Genomic DNA, 19,732 nt, shown 5'->3' with positions numbered 1-19,732 from the left:
CGGACGGACGCAACGGCAGCCAACTGCGCAGGGATCCATCCGTTCATATAAACGGGCGCGGCGGTATTTTTACGGCGCGTTAATTAAAGGTGATTGTCGCGGCGCTGAGCCGGCTATCTGTCACGCATCGTGTTGAGATTGGCGACGGCCCAGTGCAGGTGAATTAATCAGCCGGCGGCGTCCCGGGCTGGCGAGCGCCGGCCGTGATGGATGGCGCATTCATCCACTACTGTCTCGCGCGCGGCCGACGTCATCAGAAATAGAAACTCCGCCGCCTGGGACTTAATTAATGCGCGCCGGGCAGCAGCAGCCCCAAGCTGCCAGTTTGCTCGGGGTAAACGAGGTGATGCACCTTCAGACGAAAAACGTTATCTGACCGTGTTAATTTGGAAACGTGTTCATTAAGAAATAGTAATAATAATGATAATAATACTGGGCCTTCGATACTGCCGGAACGCCCAAAGGAGGCGACCATCCAGATCATCCTCCTAGAAAGGGCGTTGATTTATATCAATTGGGCACGTTTAAAATTTTTGCCAGACCGAGATTCGAACCGGGGTCTCCTACTTACTTGGTGGATGTGCTGACCCTACACCATCCGGACGCAGTGGTCACCACAATCGCGCGGGCTACCCTAGCACGCCACCCATCAGACCTAAATTCTCAACTTACACCGCACACTACCGATGTAGTGCCCCTGCTCATTAGCCTCATCACTTGCTGCTTCTCGCCGATTCCTCTAAGAATTCGAGCCTGGTGTGCATCTGCACTGAGGGAGTCATTGGCCATAATCACCTTTGTACATATGGTAGTCCACTTAAACGTTTCAGCGCAGATATCTCTGGAACAACAATAGATATTGAAAACTGATTTTCTCGGGTACGAATGTAAGGCAGGGGTTCATGAAAGTAAACGCTTTTGATACATTCTAAAAGTTATATTGTTTTCAACGCAAACCTATGTTTTTGAATGGACACCCCATATTATTTCTTACGCAATCAATAATACGAAAAATCATAAAATACTGGCATTGGTTGCATCTTAATGCGTTAATTACATCACGAAAAACAGCAAAGGGAAACTGCCTCTTGAAATGAACGAAACGCACCCCCATTGCACATTCCGAGATGCACGCGTGAACCCACGTAACTCGTAATCGCAATATGATTGACGTACTACTATGCAACTAACTCGGTCCTTATTGCAATTTACACTGTTATTAAGTGGACTGGAAAAATGCCGACGTCCAATCATATGGAATGAAAAATAATGAAAGGGTTTTGGTTTATTGATCTTCACTACAGTACTAAAACGGGCAGAACGGTGACGAAAAACCGAATGTCACCGGCCAGGGTAAACACACCGAAGAGCCAAAGAAACTGGCAGCCCTGCCTAATATCGTGTAGGGCCCCCAAGAGTATGCAGTAGTGCCGCAACACGACGTGGCATGGACTCGACTAATTTCTGAATTGACACCATAAATCCTGCAGTGCTGTCCATAGATCTGTAAGGGTACGAGGGGTTGGAGATCCCTTCTGAACAGCACGTTGCAAGGCATCTCAGATATTAATGTTCATGTCTGGGGAGTTTTGTGGCCAGCAGGAGTGTTTAAACTCAAGACGAGAGCTCGTGGAACCACTCTGTATCAATTCTGGATGTGTGGGGCTTTGCATTGTCCTGCTGGAATTGCCCAAGTACGTCGGAATGCACAATGGACATGAATGGACGCAGGTGACCAGACAGGATGCTCACGTACGTGTCGCCTGTCAGAGCCATATCTAGATGTATCAGGGGTCCCATATCATTCCTACTGCACACGCCCCACTCCGTTACAGAGCCATAAGACGAACAGCAACATCTATATTACAATATTCATTATACGCCAGTTCGAAACCATCTCTACACATTACTAGCGTCAAAACTTACACGGACCGCATTCTTGCCACATAAAGAAGTGTTTCTTTTTATGTCCTCTAAACGTATACGCTATTTTTTACACCCTTTATAACACTTTTTAATCAATGATGTCCTCAGACCTTTAACAAGTTGAAGCAGTTTCAGACTATCATGCATGCACTTCTGTAATTCATTTTGACGATGGCGTGTTAAGTAAGAATTTCTGGAGCACAGGTACGACTGAAATGCAAGCGATTGTGATAAAGTAATGCCTTGTATTTTTTCCTGAAGTGTATAAAATATTCAGTTTACAAATCTTTTTTGGTACTGGGTTTCTCATCAGTCTTCGAAAAAAGCTTTGGACTGGGATCTTAACAGTGAATCCGTTCACTGTTGTTACCCATCATTGTAAATTTAAGGTAAAATCATACATATAAAATAAGAATTCAAAAAGTTGTGGGGTGAAGCAGAAGTTTTTAAAATTCTGTTCGTAGAAAAACGTGAGCTTGTTATGGAGTACAAAAAATAAGCATTGCAATATTGACTTGCTAATTATCCTTTTTCCTACTAAACCATGAATGACACAAAGAGGGTGACACAATGCTGCTGCATTCTAAATAGCCAATTATGAATATTATCACTGATACGGGGAAAGTACTTTTGGAACGCTAAATCCTTTAACATTTTCTTTTTGCTGGCTAATGACATCATTGGAGTTTATTTCCTCACTACAGAAAGAGTGCAAGTTAATGCGCAATCCGTGATCCCTCCATCACGGTTCTCATTATCGGACATATTTACATGACGACCATGTCATAAGCAGAATGCGTGTCATTTGCTGCTTCTAGGAAACTTTATTGTCTCTTCTCTTTTTACGATTTGCCGCTTACATCAGCCAGCCTTGAAGCCGTCTTCATTCCGTCACGAATCGTGTCGTTTCTAATAGTGCTCGGTACATCTCATATCTTAGTAGGCAGAATTGCCAACGCTTACGCGACATCATTAGACGATGGTGCATTTGGACACAGTTTATCACAACTCGCTGTGTTGTTCGTTTATGTCGCTATTATGCTTACTGTCACAAGGTTTTTCATTTACTACTGCTAGGCATACGACTGTAAGTGCAGAACAAGAAATATGAAAAAATGGGAGAGCTTTTTCAACCTCTGATCGGTTGCGATATTACGAGGACGTGCTGAAAAGCACTGTCTCTCAATTTTTTATGTGAAAACTCTTAAAGATTTAAAAAAAAACAGACTTTATTAACATCCAACATTTTCATTTCTCAGCATATTCACACTGACGACGAACATGTTTCTTCCAACGAGAGACCAGTTTGTTGATGCCGTCACTGTAGAATATCTGACTTCGTTGCTGGAGCCACACCCTCACGTCTGCTTGCACCGCTTCATCACTACCAAAGTGAGATCCTCGGAAGTGTTCTTTAAGTTTCAAAAACAGATGAAAATGGGATGGGGCCAAGTCGGGACGGTATGGACGACGATCGATCACAATGAACCCAAGGCATCGGATTGTTGCAGATGACACAGCGCTCGTGTGTGTTCTGGCATTGTCATGATGAAGGAGACATTATTCCATGTGCGGACGAGCTCTTCGAATTCAAAACTCGATTACCTCACGCTGTTTGTGACGCACCGATATACACTACTGGCCATTAAAATTGCTACACCACGAAGATGACGTGCTGCAGACGCGAAATTTAACCGACAGGAAGAAGATGCTGTGATATCCAAATGATTAACTTTTCAAAGCATTCACACAAGGTTGGTTCCGGTGGCGACACCTGCAACGTACTGACATGAGGAAAGTTTCCAGCCGATTTCTCATACACGAACAGCAGTTGAACGGCGTTGCCTGGTGAAACGTTGTTGTGATGCCTCGTGTAAGGATGAGAAATGCGTACCATCACGTTTCCGACTTTGATAAAGGTCGGATTGTAGCCTATCACGATTGTGGTTTATCGTATCGCGAAATTGCTGCTCGCGTTGGTCGAGATCCAATGACTGTTAGCAGAATAGGGAATCGGTGGGTTCAGGAGGGTAATACGGAACGCCGTGCTAGATCCCAACAGCCTCGTATCACTAGCAGTCGAGATGACAGGCATCTTATCCGCATGGCTGTAACGGATCGTGCAGCCACGTCTCGATCCCTGAGTCAACAGATGGGGACGTTTGCAAGACAACCACCATCTGCACGAACAGTTCAAAATGGCTCTGAGCACTACGGGACTTAACATCTATGGTCATCAGTCCCCTAGAACTTAGAACTACTTAAACCTAACTAACCTAAGGACAGCACACAACATTCAGCCATCACGAGGCAGAGAAAATCCCTGACACGAACAGTTCGACGACGTTTGCAGCAGCATGGACTATCAGCTCGGAGACCATGGCTGCGGTTACCCTTGACGCTGCATCACAGACAGGACCGTCTAAGATGGTGTACTCAACGATGAACCTGGGTGCACGAATGGCAAAACGTCATTTTATCGGATGAATCCAGGACTCTAACCTCCTACGGGAGCGGCCACGCCTGGCACGAAGTCGGCGTTCCAAAACATCCCAAAGGCGTTCTGTAGGATTGAGGTCAGGACTCTGTGCAGGCCAGTCCATTACAGGGATGTTATTGTCGTGTAACCTTCGCCACAGGCCGTGCATTATGAACAGGTGCTCTATCATGTTGGAAGATGCAATCGCCATCCCCGAATTGCTCTCCAACAGTGGGAAGCAAGATGGTGCTTAAAACATCAATGGAGGTCTGTGCTGTGATAGTGTCACGCAAAACAACAAGGAGTGCATGCCTCCTCCATGAACAAAACGATCACACGATAAAACCACCGCCTCCGAATTTTGCTGTTGGCACTACACACGCTGGCAGATGATGTTCAGCAGTTTATGCTCCTTACACCAAGCGAGGCGTCGTTTGGCATTTAGCGGCGTAATGTGTGGCTTATGAGCAACTGCTCGACCATGAAATTCAGATTTCCTCACCTCCCGCCTAACTATGATAGTAGTTGCAGTGGATCCTGATGCAGTTTGGAATTCTTGTGTGATGGTCTGGATAGATGTCTGCCTATTACGCATTACGACCCTATTGAACTGTCGGCGGTCTCTGTCAGTCAACAGACGAGGTCGGCCTGTACGCTTTTGTTCTGTACGTGTCTCTTCACGTTTCCACTTCACTATCACATCGGAAACAATGGACCTAGGGATGTTTAGGAGCGTGGAAATCTCGCGTACAGACGTATGACACAAGTGATACCCAATCACCTGACCACGTTCGAAGTCCGCGAGTTTCGTGGAGCGCCTGATTCTGCTCTCTCACGATGTCTAATGACTACTGAGGTCGCTGATTTGGATGGCTCTGAGTACTATGGGACCCAACTGCTGAGGTCATTAGTCCCCTAGAACTTAGAACTAGTTAAACCTAACTAACCTAAGGACATCACAAACATCCATGCCCGAGGCAGGATTCGAACCTGCGACCGTAGCGGCCTTGCGGTTCCAGACTGCAGCGCCTTTAACCGCACGGCCACTTCGGCCGGCGCTGATTTGGAGTACCTGGCAGCACAATGCACCTAATATTAAAAAAAACTTATGTTTTGGGGCTGTCCGGATACTTTTGATCACAGTGTGGGAGGAAGTATTATGTTGCCTGACTCTTCACGCAACGTACTCTCTCGGAGTTTCGATAGTAAACCTCGATGTACAATGCCTTTCGTGTAATGTCTGCCAGTGAACTTGTTGAGCATATCCGTAACGCTCTCGCACCAACTACACGATCCGGGGACGAAGCATTCCGCTCTTCGTTCTATCTTGTCTATCTCATCTTTTAATTCAGCCTGGAAAGGGTTCCGGAGTGATGAGCAATACTCAGGAATAGTTAGAACAAGTGTTTTTTAGGCCATTTCCTTCGTGGATGAATTGTATTTCCTTAAGAGTCTTCCTACGAATTTCAGACTGGACCTGCTTTGCCTAACTTCGTATTTGTTTTGTGTGTCCGTTCCACTTAAGGTCACCCCGTGTGCATACTCCTAGATACAGGGATTGGACAAAAATATGGGAACACAGAGAGAAATGCATGTCTGAACATAAACGCAGATGACGCCCAAGTCTGCAGGTTGTACTGTTTTATTTGATCAAGAACGTCACCTGTTCAAGTGCCCCAATATGTTGGAAGTGTTCGGAACAATGTTCTGTGTAGTAGTGAGCGCATTATGTTGGACCCAGATGAAATCGAAGTGGGTAAATTGTTGATACTCGTGTGGTGGGTGTTTCCATAAGTAAAGTAGCTGAAGTGTTTGGCGTTTCACGAAGCACTGTATCGTAGATTTATACCACTTACAGAGCAAGCGGAAAAACATGATCCGCTAAGTCACAACGCAAACGAAATTGCGTATTGAATGATCGTGATAGGCGATCACTGAAGAGGACAGTGACGAAAAATAAGATGACAACAGCTAAGAAAAATCACTGGAGAACTGAATGGTGCACTCGCGAACACTATTCAGCAAGATAACAACACGAAGGAAGCTCCAGAAGCAGTGAGTTTCAAGATGAACTGGAAATCCAGAGCCAGTTATCAGCGATGCCAATGTCGAAGCCATAAAACCTGGACTACGGAGCAAAGGGAGAAAGTCATTTGGTCGGATGAGTCTCGTTCGCGCTGTTTCGAAATTGTGGTCCCGTTTACCTTCCAAGAATGAAACATGGCATGAGTTTGGTGATGACGAGGGAAGGTATTCCATGGGCTCCATTCGCATGGTTACTCCTCGACGTCTGCGCGATCCCTCCCGCCTGAGGTTCGAGTCCTCCCTCGGACATGGCTGTGTGCGTTCTTAGCGTAAGTTAGTTTAATTAGTGTGTAAGTCTAGGGACCGATGATCTCAGTAGTTTGGTCCCGTAAGACCCTTCACACACATTTGAACATTTCCCCCCTCAACGTCTCAGTCCTGCCAACGATTGCGTGACCACTTTGGCTGAGCGGATCCACCCCACAGTACAATGTTTGTTCCGCAGTGTGTTCTAAGACGACAGGGTTCCTTTTCGCACAGCCTGCGTCGTCGAGGACTGGTTTTGTGAGCACGATGAATTGTCGTATTCCTCCTGGACACCACAGTCACCAGATCCCAATATTACTGGGCCTTTTTGGTCTAATCCGATGAGTAGTGAGCGTGATTACTAACCACCTTCATCATTGTTATCTGAACTTCCCAATATTCTGCACTAAGGTTGGAGTGAGATTCCCTCGTAAACCATACAGGACCTGTATTTATCCATCCGTGACCACTGGAAGTTTCTTCAAATTTCAGCTGTTTCCTTACGCCATATTAGGCACGCGTATGCGGTGTATCCGTATTCTTGACCACCCCCTGTAAATGCAACATAATGCGTGTAAATCAGTAAAGAGTTACAATACTGTTCGATCAAGACTATGGTGAAAATCTATGGATGCCAACCGATTTTCCTACTCCGCATTAGGCGTAGTAATGTGTTGTCTTTTTGATGTTTCCACATTTTCGTCTACGCCCTGTATTTTACGGTACTTACTATTTTCATTGCCGGCCGAAGTGGCCGCGCGGTTCTGGCGCTGCAGTCTGGAACCGCGAGACCGCTACGGTCGCAGGTTCGAATCCTGCCTCGAGCATGGATGTGTGTGATGTCCTTAGGTTAGTTAGGATTAACTAGTTCTAAGTTCTAGGGGACTAATGACCTCAGCAGTTGAGTCCCATAGTGCTCAGAGCCATTTGAACCATTTGAACTATTTTCATTACTTACAATATAGATTAAGGAAAGGCAAACCTACGTTTCTAGCATTTGTAGACTTAGAGAAAGCTTTTGACAATGTTGACTGGAATACTCTCTTTCAAATTCTGAAGGTTGCAGGGGTAAAAATCAGGGAGCGAAAGGCTATTTACAATTTGTACAGAAACCAGTTGGCAGTTATAAGAGTCGAGGGACATGAAAGGGAAGCAGTGGTTGGGAAGGGAGTGAGACAGGGTTGTAGCCTCTCCCCGATGTTATTCAAAATGGCTCTGAGCATTATGGGACTTAACTGCTGTGGTTATCAGTCGCCTAGAACTTAGAACTACTTAAACCTAACTAACCTAAGGACATCACACACATCCATGCCCGAGGCAGGATTCGAACCGATGTTATTCAATCTGTATATTCAGCAAGCAGTAAAGGAAACAAAAGAAAAATTCAGAGTAGGTATTAAAATCCGTGGAGAAGAAATAAAAACTTTAAGGGTCGCCGATGACATTGTAATTCTGTCAGAGATAGCGAAGGACTTGGAAGAGCAGTTGAACGAAATGGACACTGTCTTGAAAGGAGGGTATAAGATGAACATCAACAAAAGCAAAACGAGGCTAATGGAATGTGGTCGAATTAAATCGGGTGATGCTGAGGGAATTAGATTAGGAAATGAGACACTTAAAGTAGTAAAGGAGTTTTGCTATTTGGGGAGCAAAATAAGTCACGATGGTCGAAGTAGAGAGGATATAAAATGTAGACTGGCAATGGCAAGGAAAGCGTTTCTGAAGAAGAGAAATTTGTTAACATCGAGTATTGATTTAAGTGTTAGGAAGTCGTTTTTGAATGTATTTGTGCGGAGTGTAGCCATGTATGGAAGCGAAACATGGACTATAAATAGTTTGGACAAGAAAAGAATAGAAGCTTTCGAAATGTGGTGCTACAGAAGAATGCTGACGATTAGATGGGTAGATCACATAACTAATGAGAAGGTATTGAACAGAATTGGGGAGAAGAGGAGTTTGTCGCACAAATTGACTAGAAGAAAGGATCGGTTGGTAGGACATGTTCTGAGGCATCAAGGGATCACCAATTTAGCATTGGAGGGCAGCGTGGTGGGTAAAAATCGGAGAGGGAGACCAAGAGATGAATACACTAAGCAGATTCAGAAGGATGTAGGTTGCAGTAGGTACTGGGAGATGAAGCAGCTTGCACAGGATAGAGTAGCATGGAGAGCTGCATCTGACCAGTCTCAGGACTGAAGACCACAACAACAAAAATTTCCATCGGTATGTCGCAAATAGTTCTCGCAACAGGCGGGACTACAGTCAGTTTCGGTCACTAGCAATTTGCAAGAACAGTGGCGAACCCTCGACACCAACGGCTCTCGCTCTCTGTCCGGTGGGGCGGGGAGGGGGAGGGAGAGGAGTGGCAAGGGGAGGGGAGGAAGCACGGCGTATCATCGGACTTGTTAGTTTGTATTTATAGCGACATGTTGTGGCGTGCGGCGGTGCTGTCGCTGTCAGATGCGAGCGACGGACCGCCGAGATCGAGCGGCGCGGCGCGGCGGCCACAAACAGACTGAAATAACTCTGCGCGTTGCGGCGCCCGCGGGCCCGTCTCGTTAGCCGCACCTGCCCTGCCGCACGGCCAGCTGCTAATCCGCCCGCCGAGCTCCCGCGCTTTTACTGCAATAAAACACATAACTTTTTCGGTACCCCTTATAATGTCGTTAGTTCCTGTTTGCCCATTTCGTCCACTACAAGGTGTCGCATGCACGACACGAGCTATGTCTCCTGCGTTGCGCGGGAACCAGTACGCTTGCAGGTAGCCTGCGATGGCGCTACGGGCCGTTGCTCGGAGTGTGTGGCATTTGCCGTATCGCTTTTACCCGAGAAGGCCGGCATCTGTTCGCAGAGCTGTGCACAGACCTAAACTAAAATATGAAAAGTAACAATTGCGAGTACGCTGATCAGTTCAGACACTAAGTTCGTAGACTTCTACGGCCGGTATCACTTTGAATAAAATAATTTTGGGTATTGGGCCGCGTCATTGTAAACTAGCAAAGCAACTAATTGTCGACGTTTCGGCCAACTTGATGCAGTTCTCTTCAGGGCGGTTCACTGTTGTATACTGGTGAATATCTTCCTTTATATACTGCCAGTTTCCGTTATCTGACGGCTACAGACGACACGTACCTGGGATGTCATTGGACAATTTGAGAAGAGGTGGCCACTGTACGGACGCTCTTGCATGCGCTGCCCTGGTGGCTGATTAGAAGGCAACTCTAGAAGATGATTGGTAGAAAGCAGCGTATCGACTGGCTGTTGCCAGTGCTACTCTGGTGAGTGATTGGTAGGCAGTCTTTCATTGGTGATAGGAAGGTAACAGCAAATCGGCAGCTTGTATCCAGGGGATGACTTTTGCCTGCATCGAGGCGTTAAGGCCTCACGGCAATATTGCGGCCGCTGTTTATACTGTGAAACCCAGGTCAAGAGGTGCTGTTGGCTGGCGAACACTCGCTGTCCGCAACCAGCCTGTAGTTAGCTTGTAGCTATGCTCCATGTTCATGTTGTTAGCGCGTTTAATTATTTCAACGCAGCAACTGAAAATAAGAGAGGCAACTGAAGTACACTACTGGGCATTAAAACTGCTACACCAAGAAGAAATGCAGATGATAAACGGGTATTCATTGGACAAATATATTATACTAGAACTGACATTTGATTATATGTTCACGCAATTTGGGTGCATAGATCCTGAGAAATCAGTACCCAGAACAACCACCTCTGGCCGTAATAACGGCCTTGATATGCCTGGGCATTGAGTCAAACACAGCTTGGATGGCGTGTACAGGTACAGCTGCCCATGCAGCTTCAACACGATACCACAGTTCATCAAGAGTAGTGACTGGCGTATTGTGACGAGCCAGTTGCTCGGCCACCATTGACCAGACGTTTTCAATTGGTGAGAAATCTGGAGAATGTGCTGGCCAGGGCAGCAGTCGAACATTTTCTGTATCCAGAAACGCCCGTACAGGACCAGCAACATACGGTCGTGCATTATCCTGCTGAAATGTAGGGTTTCGCAGGAATCGAATGAAGGGTAGAGCCACGGGTCGTAACACATCTGAAATGTAACGTCCACTGTTCAAAGTGCCGTCAATGCGAACAAGAGGTGACCGAGATGTGTAACCAACGGCACCCCATACCATCACGCCGGGTGATACTCCAGAATGGCGATGACGAATACACGCTTCCAATGTGCGTTCACCGCGATGTCGCCATACATGGATGCGACCATCATGATGCTGTAAACAGAACCTGGATTCATCCGAAAAATGACGTTTCGTCATTCGTGCACCCAGGTTCGTCGTTGTGTACACCATCGCAGGCGCTCCTCTCTGTGTATGGGCAATCGGTTGGAAACTTTCCTCATATCAGCACGTTGTAGGTGTCACCACCGGCGCCAAACTTGTGTGAATGCTCTGAAAAGCTAATCATTTCCATATCACAGCATCTTCTTCCTGTCGGTTAAATTTGGCGTCTGTAGCACGTCATCTTCGTGGTGCAGTAATTTTAATGGCCAGTTGTGTAATTAAACGTCTAACAACATGCAACAGGGAGGATGGCTACAAGTTACCGGTGGTCTGGCTGCCAGCAATTCCAGCCCGGCGGACCGCGTGTGTTCGCCAGCCAGCAGCGCCGCTTGACCCGGGCCTAACAGTACAAACAGCGGCCTCACGAGAACCGCCGTGCGGTCTTACCGCCTCGCTGCAGGAAAACGTCATCCCGTAGACGCAACCTGCCATTTGCTATTGCCTTCCGGTCACCAATGAGAGACTGCCTACGAATTGCTTACCACAGCTGCACAGGCCGATGCGCTACTTTCTACTGATCACCTTCTGCACTTGCCTTCCAAGCAGTCACCAGAGCAGCACAGGCAATAGCGCACCATACAACCACCACCTCTCTTCAAATTGTCCAATGAAATCTCAAATTGAGAGTATGTGAAGGAAGAAAAAATGGTTCAAATGGCTCTGAGCACTATGGGACTTAACTTCTGAGGTCATCAGTCCCCTAGAACTTAGAACTACTTAAACCTAACTAACCTAAGGACATCACACACATCCACGCCCGAGGCAGGATTCGAACCTGCGACTGTAGCGGTCGCGCGGTTCCAGACTGTAGCGCCTAGAACCACTCGGCCACTCCGGCCGGCTGTGAAGGAAGACATTCACCAGCATACAGCAGTGAACCGGCCTGAGGAAGACCGCTGCAAGTAGGTTGAAACGTCGGCAATTAGTTTCTTTAGTAATTTACAATGCCACGGCCCAATACCCAAAATTATTTTATTCAAAACGTTCAAATACTGTTTCTAGAAGACAGTACCGCAACTACAGTTTGCACATGATGAAGACATTGATCCTGTAACGCTCTTTTTTCTCTAGGGAAGAAGTACTTTCTGACTGGTGTCGCAAGGAGTGTGTGAATAGTTAAATACAACTGGCTGCGAAGAAACTGGTATACCTGCCTAATATCGTGTAGGGCCCCCGCGAGCACGCAGAAGTGCCGCAACACAACGTGGTATGGACTCGACTAATGTCTGAAGTAGTGCTGGAGGGAATCGACACCATGAACACTGATAAAAGAATAGCAATTTTCCGTTTGACGCCGACAGCAGTGGCTTGGAATCTGCCGGACCCAATGGTGCGCACCCCCTGAGCCACACCTCCAGCTGTTCTGGACCACTAGCACCCTCTGCCACCGCAGTATAGGCAAGCGGCAGCGGCTCAGCCCACACGCGCTCGGAGCCACTGGGCTACGACACCTTCGTTTGTGCTTCTTCCTTGCGAAATCGATAGCTGGACTCTAGTTCAGCTGCCGCACCACTCTGTAGCCCACCTCTCCTTACCGTTGTGTACCAAATCGCACACAACACATACCTTAAGAGCTACGCGCACTTGTTCAGTTGCAAAGATGAATTTAACAGTAGTGAAGGTGGAGATGAACTGGGTGCAGATGAACTGGGTGCAGATGAACTGGGTGCAGATGAACTGGGTGCAGATGAACTGGGTGCAGATGAACTGGGTGGAGATGAACTGGGTGGAGATGAACTGGGTGGAGATGAACTGGGTGGAGATGAACTGGGTGGAGATGAACTGGGTGGAGATGAACTGGGTGGAGATGAACTGGGTGGAGATGAGCAAGGTGGAGATGAGCAAGGTGGAGATGAGCAAGGTGGAGATGAACAAGGTGGAGATGAACAAGGTGGAGATGAACAAGTGCTCTTAGCTCTTAAGGTATGCACTTAAGAACCCATGTTTAGTGGCCATACTACCACCTCTCAAAATACTGTAAGCTAAGAGCTTGCAGTAGAAGAGATTTGTCTCGCAATATCGAAGGTGAAGAAGTGCCCGTAGCTCTTCAGGTATGCCTTTTAGAGCGTATGTTTACCAGACTTTTTTGCTTCTAGTATCGTGTACTTTCAACTGTATGCGTTTACGCCATTAATTGTGCCACGCGAAGCAGAGGCGAATAGAGAACTATCCTAGCAACGATACGGGACGCTAATGGGAAGCTTCACTGATTTAAGTGACTTTAACAAAGGACAGATTGTTATGGCCCAGTGTCTGGGAACGAGCATCCCTGTAACGACGAAACTGGCCTGCTGTTCACGTGCTGTTGTCTTGAGCATCTGTGGAAAGAGATTAGGGGAAAATTTTTGGGCGACGTCGCCTCATCACTGTAAGTGGAGGTCGGGGGCTTGCCTACTCTATAAAGCAGGACAGGCGGCGTCTGTGGCAGCAAATGGTTCAAATGGCTCTGAGCACTATGGGGCTTAACTTCTAAGTTCTAGGGGACTGATGATCTCAGAAGTACTTAAACCTAACTAACGTAAGGACATCACACACATCGATGCCCGAGGCAGGATTCGGACCTGCGACCGTAGCGGTCGCGCGATTCCAGACTGTAGCGCCTAGAACCGCTCGGCCACTCCGGCCGGCTCTGTGGCAGCTCTGACGACAAAGAACAATGCTAGTGCAGGTACATGTGTTTCGCAGCACAATGGTCAGCATACGTTGTTGATCATAAGGCTCCACAGCAGACGGCCCCCAACGACAGTGTCAGTTACGATTGCAGTGGACACGGGATCACAGAGTGTGGACCGTCGTTCAATAGAAACGTATCGCCTGGTCGGGTGAGTAGCGTTACTTGTTACACGACGTCGATGATAGTGGCCGGAAATGCAGCCTTGGCGAATGGCTGCTGAAATATGTACCGCGCCACAGACGACCTGTAATAGTAACAGCTACGGACGACATGAACATTATTGTGAGCTACATGCGTCACTTCATGCTCGATGTTTTCCCTGATAGCGATGCCCCTTTCAAGCAAGATAACTGTCTACGTCAGAGGGGCAAGCAGAATGGTGCTACTATGGTTTGAAGAGCATGATAGTAAAGAAACTTTGATTTTTCGGACACTATATTCGCCTCATGTAAGCCCAATGGAACACACCTATGACAATATCGCACGCCAGATCCGCGCCCACGAACGACCAGGTGTAATTTACGGGAATTGCATGATCTGTGCGAAAACATCTTGTGTCTTGTGTCTCCAGAAACCTACCAAGGATTTGCCAAATGCAAGCCACACACAATCTTTGATGTACTGCGTTCGAATGGTGACTAAAACACTGTTAAGCAGGTGGTCACAATTTTTGAAGCATTAGTGTGTATTACCCGAAACAGTACTGAAGACCTCGCCAGGGTAGCAGCATCATAGCATTTACGCCCGGTAAACAGTGAAGGGAGGAAGTAACAACGCACACTCCTTCACTCTTACAAGTGGTGCACTCACACGTTACATCTTTGTATGTCAGTTCACTGCTTACAATTTAGTACTGACCGGCACAGTAGTTCGACAATACTTTTCTCACACTAGACTAAATGTCTACACAATGAAATATGTAAAAATCCACATGTCGCCTGTGTAAACCACTGACCTATTTAATTGTAATGCTTTATTTTTTTCGAAAAAACCTAATGTGTCACGGCATTTTAGAAACTGTTTGGTCTCGTTACCAAATGGTGACTCATTTACTCCAGTATTTTTTAACCAAATACTATAGTCAGAACAGTGATTCTAAGAGTTTCCTTGGCAGTCCTTAAGTCCTTTTCCTTGAGATAAAAGCTACAAACTTTCACGAAGTTAATATTTCATTGTTGTTCATAATATCGCAGAAACTGCTCACTGGTAACACAATTATCCATATGGTCGATGGGATATTTTGTTTCCTCCTTTTTGGGGCAGGTATGTGAATCCCACTCAGCTCAGCATTGTGTTGTATATTTCTTCACTTTTTTCTGGCAGCAATATCACTCCTTTCTCCTTTTTATCATTAATATATTTAAAGGGATCAACAGTGAGTGAGTGACTACGAAGAAAGTTCTCGGGATCAGTTTTCGTCTTGCTCTGCAAGGTGACAATGTGCAATACTTTGAACTCGAACATAGCGGTATGTACTATCGTGACCAAGTTAGTTCCCGCTGTGGGAGAGCTTCTTTTGCAAAGTAATAAAACCCAGTGATGGAGAAGAGCTCTAAAGTAAAGGCTTGTATGCACTTTCTTAATGTCCAGTCTGCCCATTGCGACCAACTTGCCCACCTGTGCTCAGAATGTCCATTACACCCAACAGGTCCAAAGTGACTACTGCACCCCAAAGCGTCCGCTGCCACCCAAAGCGTCCGCTGCCACCTAAAGTGCCCACTGTGCCCAATGAGCCCACTGTGCCCAAAGTGCCCAATGAGCCCACTGTGCCCAAAGTGCCCAATGAGCCCACTCAGCCAGGAAGCGAATGATGAAGTATATAATGACTTGTGTAGGAGAAAAAGAAAGAACAAATATTGGAAAACAGTACAGGGTCAGTTCATTAGAGGGTTGACTCATCAATTCTGTTTGATGCCATTCAGATCCTCAAGTAGCCTTTATGGAAGATTTCACAAAAATAATCTGAAGTGCCCACTTGCAAACCACCACCACCACCTCCTGCGAAAGGTGGTGTCATTACCTGACTGCTGAGATAGCTCCGAGGAAGCTCGAGTGATGGCTGCGGCGCGCGAAACGTGCGTTAAACGGCGATAAATATCGATGTCGTGAGACGCAAGTCCTCTGGAGTGGCACGACACTCGCGTCAGGCAAATGATTCGTCCGTACTGCAGCCCAGGCCGTACGCTTCCCACCGCCGTGGGCGAAAGGGCGCGGAACTCAGTCGCCGGCCGCGATATTATTTATAGTGCGCGCGATACGGGCTGCCCGGGCCGTCGATCATAAACACGTTGTACGGCCAATAAAGAACGACAGGCGCTGGGCGGAGGGGGTCCGCCGGCCGACAGGGAGACAATGCGCTTACGACCAGTCCTGCTCGGCGTCGCTACAAACCGGAGGGAACACAATCGCCGTTTCGACCACCTGTAGATGCCCGCGTTGGTGGCTAGCAGCTGGAACCTCGCCCACGCCAACTTTCCCTACGTGCTTTGCAGATTTTTCTTCTTCTTCTTCTTCTTATTATTATTATTACTCCCCCCTCCTGCCTCCTTTTTTTCTGCGCTAGAATAATGTCAGCGGCGGAGAGGCAAACCGCCTGCAGGCTAATGGCTACTCAGCGTCCGGGCGAGGCCGCGCCTACCCTGATAGCTTCCATTCCGAAGCATTTTTATAGCGGTTCCACTATAAATCAGGGCTCCCGTGACTTTTAGTGTCCGGTATATAAATTGGTTCCCCTCCCCGCCTCCTCCGCGTCCTCATCTCGCGCGCAATCAGAATGGCTCGCTCCCCAATAACAAGGCGAATTGTCATCGTACGGCTTTTGGAGGAGGTCTCTATAAGGTCATCCCATCCGGCGAACGCCCCTGCCAACTCGTTAGCGGACGGAGAGGCCAGCGCCGTGCGCCCTGTGCGCTCATAGCGAAATATTTAATAATAGCAATTCATTTCGGGAAGCGGTAGTAATGCCCCACCGGCTTCGTTAGGCCGAGTATGTATAATGGGAGGGCGTCCAATGGAAGATGCGCCGTAAAAGACGTCGGGACCTCCGGGTAGCGCTCCCAGCGATCAACTGTGTTACGTGCTTCGTTTTGTTCCCGACAGACGCAGATGTCGGGCGTTACTTGTAATCAGGGTTGCTCTCCGAAAGTCCTCACATTCTGCTGTCAAGAATTTTATAGGAACAATACGTTTCCTACAGTCCCTCCCCAAATTACACTACTAAAACTGTCAGTTATGCATATGAGATGTGGAGCGGCATCTTTTATTCCCCCGTAATCGAGGATGACAGAGGAGACCAGAGACCTCAGTTTTACATGTTTTAAACCACCGGTTAACCAATTGCGGAAGCCACGAGACAGATACAGTGCTCCCGAAATTCCGTCGTCTCTTTAACCTGATTTCATTTTGAAGGAAGATTAAGGTCCGGCGTTCCATCGACGACTAGGTCATCAGAGACGGGGCACAAACTCGGATCGGGAAAGGACAGAGAAGGAAATTAGAGGGGACCTTTCGAAGGAATCATACAGGCTTAGGCGACTGATGGAAATCACCCCTGGACGGCCTGGCGGGCATCTGAAGCGCTGTACTCTGGAATACTACCAAGGCACCACCTCGTTCGGTTTCATGTTAACGCTGATAGCCTGTAGAGGGTGACAGACTCTGGAAGAAAAATACTAAATTTTTTTTTTTAATTTCTGCTGTCGTTTCCCGCCGGCCGCGGTGGTCTCGCGGTTCTAGACGCGCAGTCCGGAACCGTGCGACTGCTACGGTCGCAGGTTCGAATCCTGCCTCGGGCATGGATGTGTGTGATGTCCTTAGGTTAGTTAGGTTTAAGTAGTTCTAAGTTCTAGGGGACTGATGACCACAGCAGTAGAGTCCCATAGTGCTCAGAGCCATTTGTCGTTTCCCCAGTCGCTAAAATCAATTGTCACTTCCTTTGTGTGTAATATTAGTCTTAGCGAATGTTTTTCGCAACATTCCAGGTACTGGGGTGAACAAAAATATGGAAAAACTACAAACACATTACCGGGTGTAAAACAGCATTCAAAACAGATTCCAGTGGTTTAATACAGGTCCTGCATTGTTTTGAAGACAATCTCATGCCATTTTTACTGCAAAATAAAGACAAGGTCAGTCAACGATGATGGAAGTGGATAGCGATCACGGCCCCTTCTCTCCTAAGTGGATTAGAAAGGCTCCGTAATGTTCGGGTCTGGTGACTGTGGTGGCAAGGGGGTGTGTTCACAAAACCAGTCCTCTGTGATCAGGGGCCGTGTCATCTTGGAACACAGCATCATCACTGGGGAATGTACACTGCACCATGGGATGGACGTCATCAGCCAAAACGGTTACGTAATACTTCGCAGCAGTGCGAGCTTGCAAAGTAATGTTGGGGCCCATGGAATACCATGATATGGCTGACGGTATAGTCGACGAAGCACCACCTTGTTTCACTCTCGGGACGTAAACTAGGCCAGAATTTGGAAACAGTGTGTAACCTCGATATAATGCACTACACAGGACACTTTACCGACCACGCCCGACGCTTACAAGGTACTGAGGACATGGCACAGATGTCGTTCGCGGTCAAGATACAACAGCGCTACTTGCAGGCTTTGCTAGCATCTGTGTTTATATTCAAGCAAGTATTTCTCGCAGCGTTTCCATTTTTTTTCCAACCCCTGGAAGTCTCGATGGGTGGGTGACGACATGATCTGCCGTACTGCGGAATACGGAGAAACTGTCCTGTCACAATGCCACCTTGCTCGGGTTCGTTTCGATGTCGATAAGCTCTATGGGGTGATCAACGCTGCGGGAAAAATACTAAATCTTACTTTTTATTCCTGCTGTCGTTTCTTCAGTCGCTAAAACCAATTTTTACTTCCTTTGTCTGCAAAATTCTTCTTTGCAAATAAATAGAAGGCTAAATTATAGCCAGTCGCGTTTGTCAGCATTTGTTTTTCGCAACTTTCCTATTACATACTTACACGATGAGTGTACCGTGTGCTGTGCTAATTTCCCTAATCAGTATTTTTGATGCGCTATGGTAGGTTTCGAAATGTACTTGCACGCACATTTCACTACCTATGAAGACGTAATACGTGATTATTTTCAGTTCAGCAGTGAAGCGTATCAGCAACTCAAAAAACTGAACAAGTTCGTGTATGACTCACGTTCGGAGGGTTCCGTACAAACTTAATTGTATAAAAATACTCGTAGTTCCGCTGTAAGTTCTGATGAGTGAATTTGCGAGTTTCAAAGTACGTGACACAAATGGCCGTATCTTTTGATTCCATTGGCTTAGAAGCTTTAATTTTTTTAAAAAAACACTATGGGACCGTAGATCTAAGTATTTGACATAAATTTCAACTTGGGACCTCTACTCGTTCCTGAGGAAAAGGGGTCTTAACAGCCGAGCAGAGAGACGGGCAACAGTGTGCTCCTATTAGGGTTTCGCTTTCACCAACTGAGCTACAGAACACTAAACTGGATCAAGTACAGCATGGACGTGATGCCAATCCTTAAAAGCAGCCAGTGAGCAAGCTTTGAAAATAAATAATGCGATACGCATCTTGTATGTACGACAAACACAACTTTCTGTAGGATTATTATTGCATTGTATTGTATGGGGGGGGGGGGGGGGGGGGGGTGCAACGACCTTGCCGCAGTGGATACACCGGTTCCCGTGGGATCACCGAATTTAAGCGCTGTTGGGCGTGGCCGACACTAGGATGGGTGACCATCCAGCCGCCATGCGCTGTTCCAATTTTTCGGGGTGCACTCAGCCTCGTGATGCCAATTGAGGAGCTACCCGACCGAATAGTAGCGGCTTCGGTCAAGAATACCATCATAACGACAGGGAGAGCGGTGTGCTGACCCCAAGTCCCTCCTATCTGCATCCTCCTTGAGGATGACACGGCGGTCGGATGGTCCCGGTAGGCCACTTGTGGCCTGAAGACGGCGTAGTAGTAGTAGTATTGTATGGAACTGGGTACCTAGAAACGACGAAGA

At 47.2% G+C, this 19,732-nt stretch overlaps 1 protein-coding gene across 1 annotated transcript in view; it reads right to left on the bottom strand.

Annotated features, from left to right (window-relative positions):
- The window catches only part of LOC126263435 (protein dead ringer-like), a 530,207-nt gene that overhangs the window by 37,697 nt on the left and 472,778 nt on the right, over positions 1-19,732 (bottom strand). The gene's annotated exons all lie outside the window — the stretch shown is intronic.

This window comes from Schistocerca nitens, chromosome 6 (assembly GCF_023898315.1).
Source record: "Schistocerca nitens isolate TAMUIC-IGC-003100 chromosome 6, iqSchNite1.1, whole genome shotgun sequence".
NCBI lineage: Eukaryota > Metazoa > Arthropoda > Insecta > Orthoptera > Acrididae > Schistocerca > Schistocerca nitens.
This window is presented reverse-complemented; position numbering and strand designations above follow the sequence as displayed.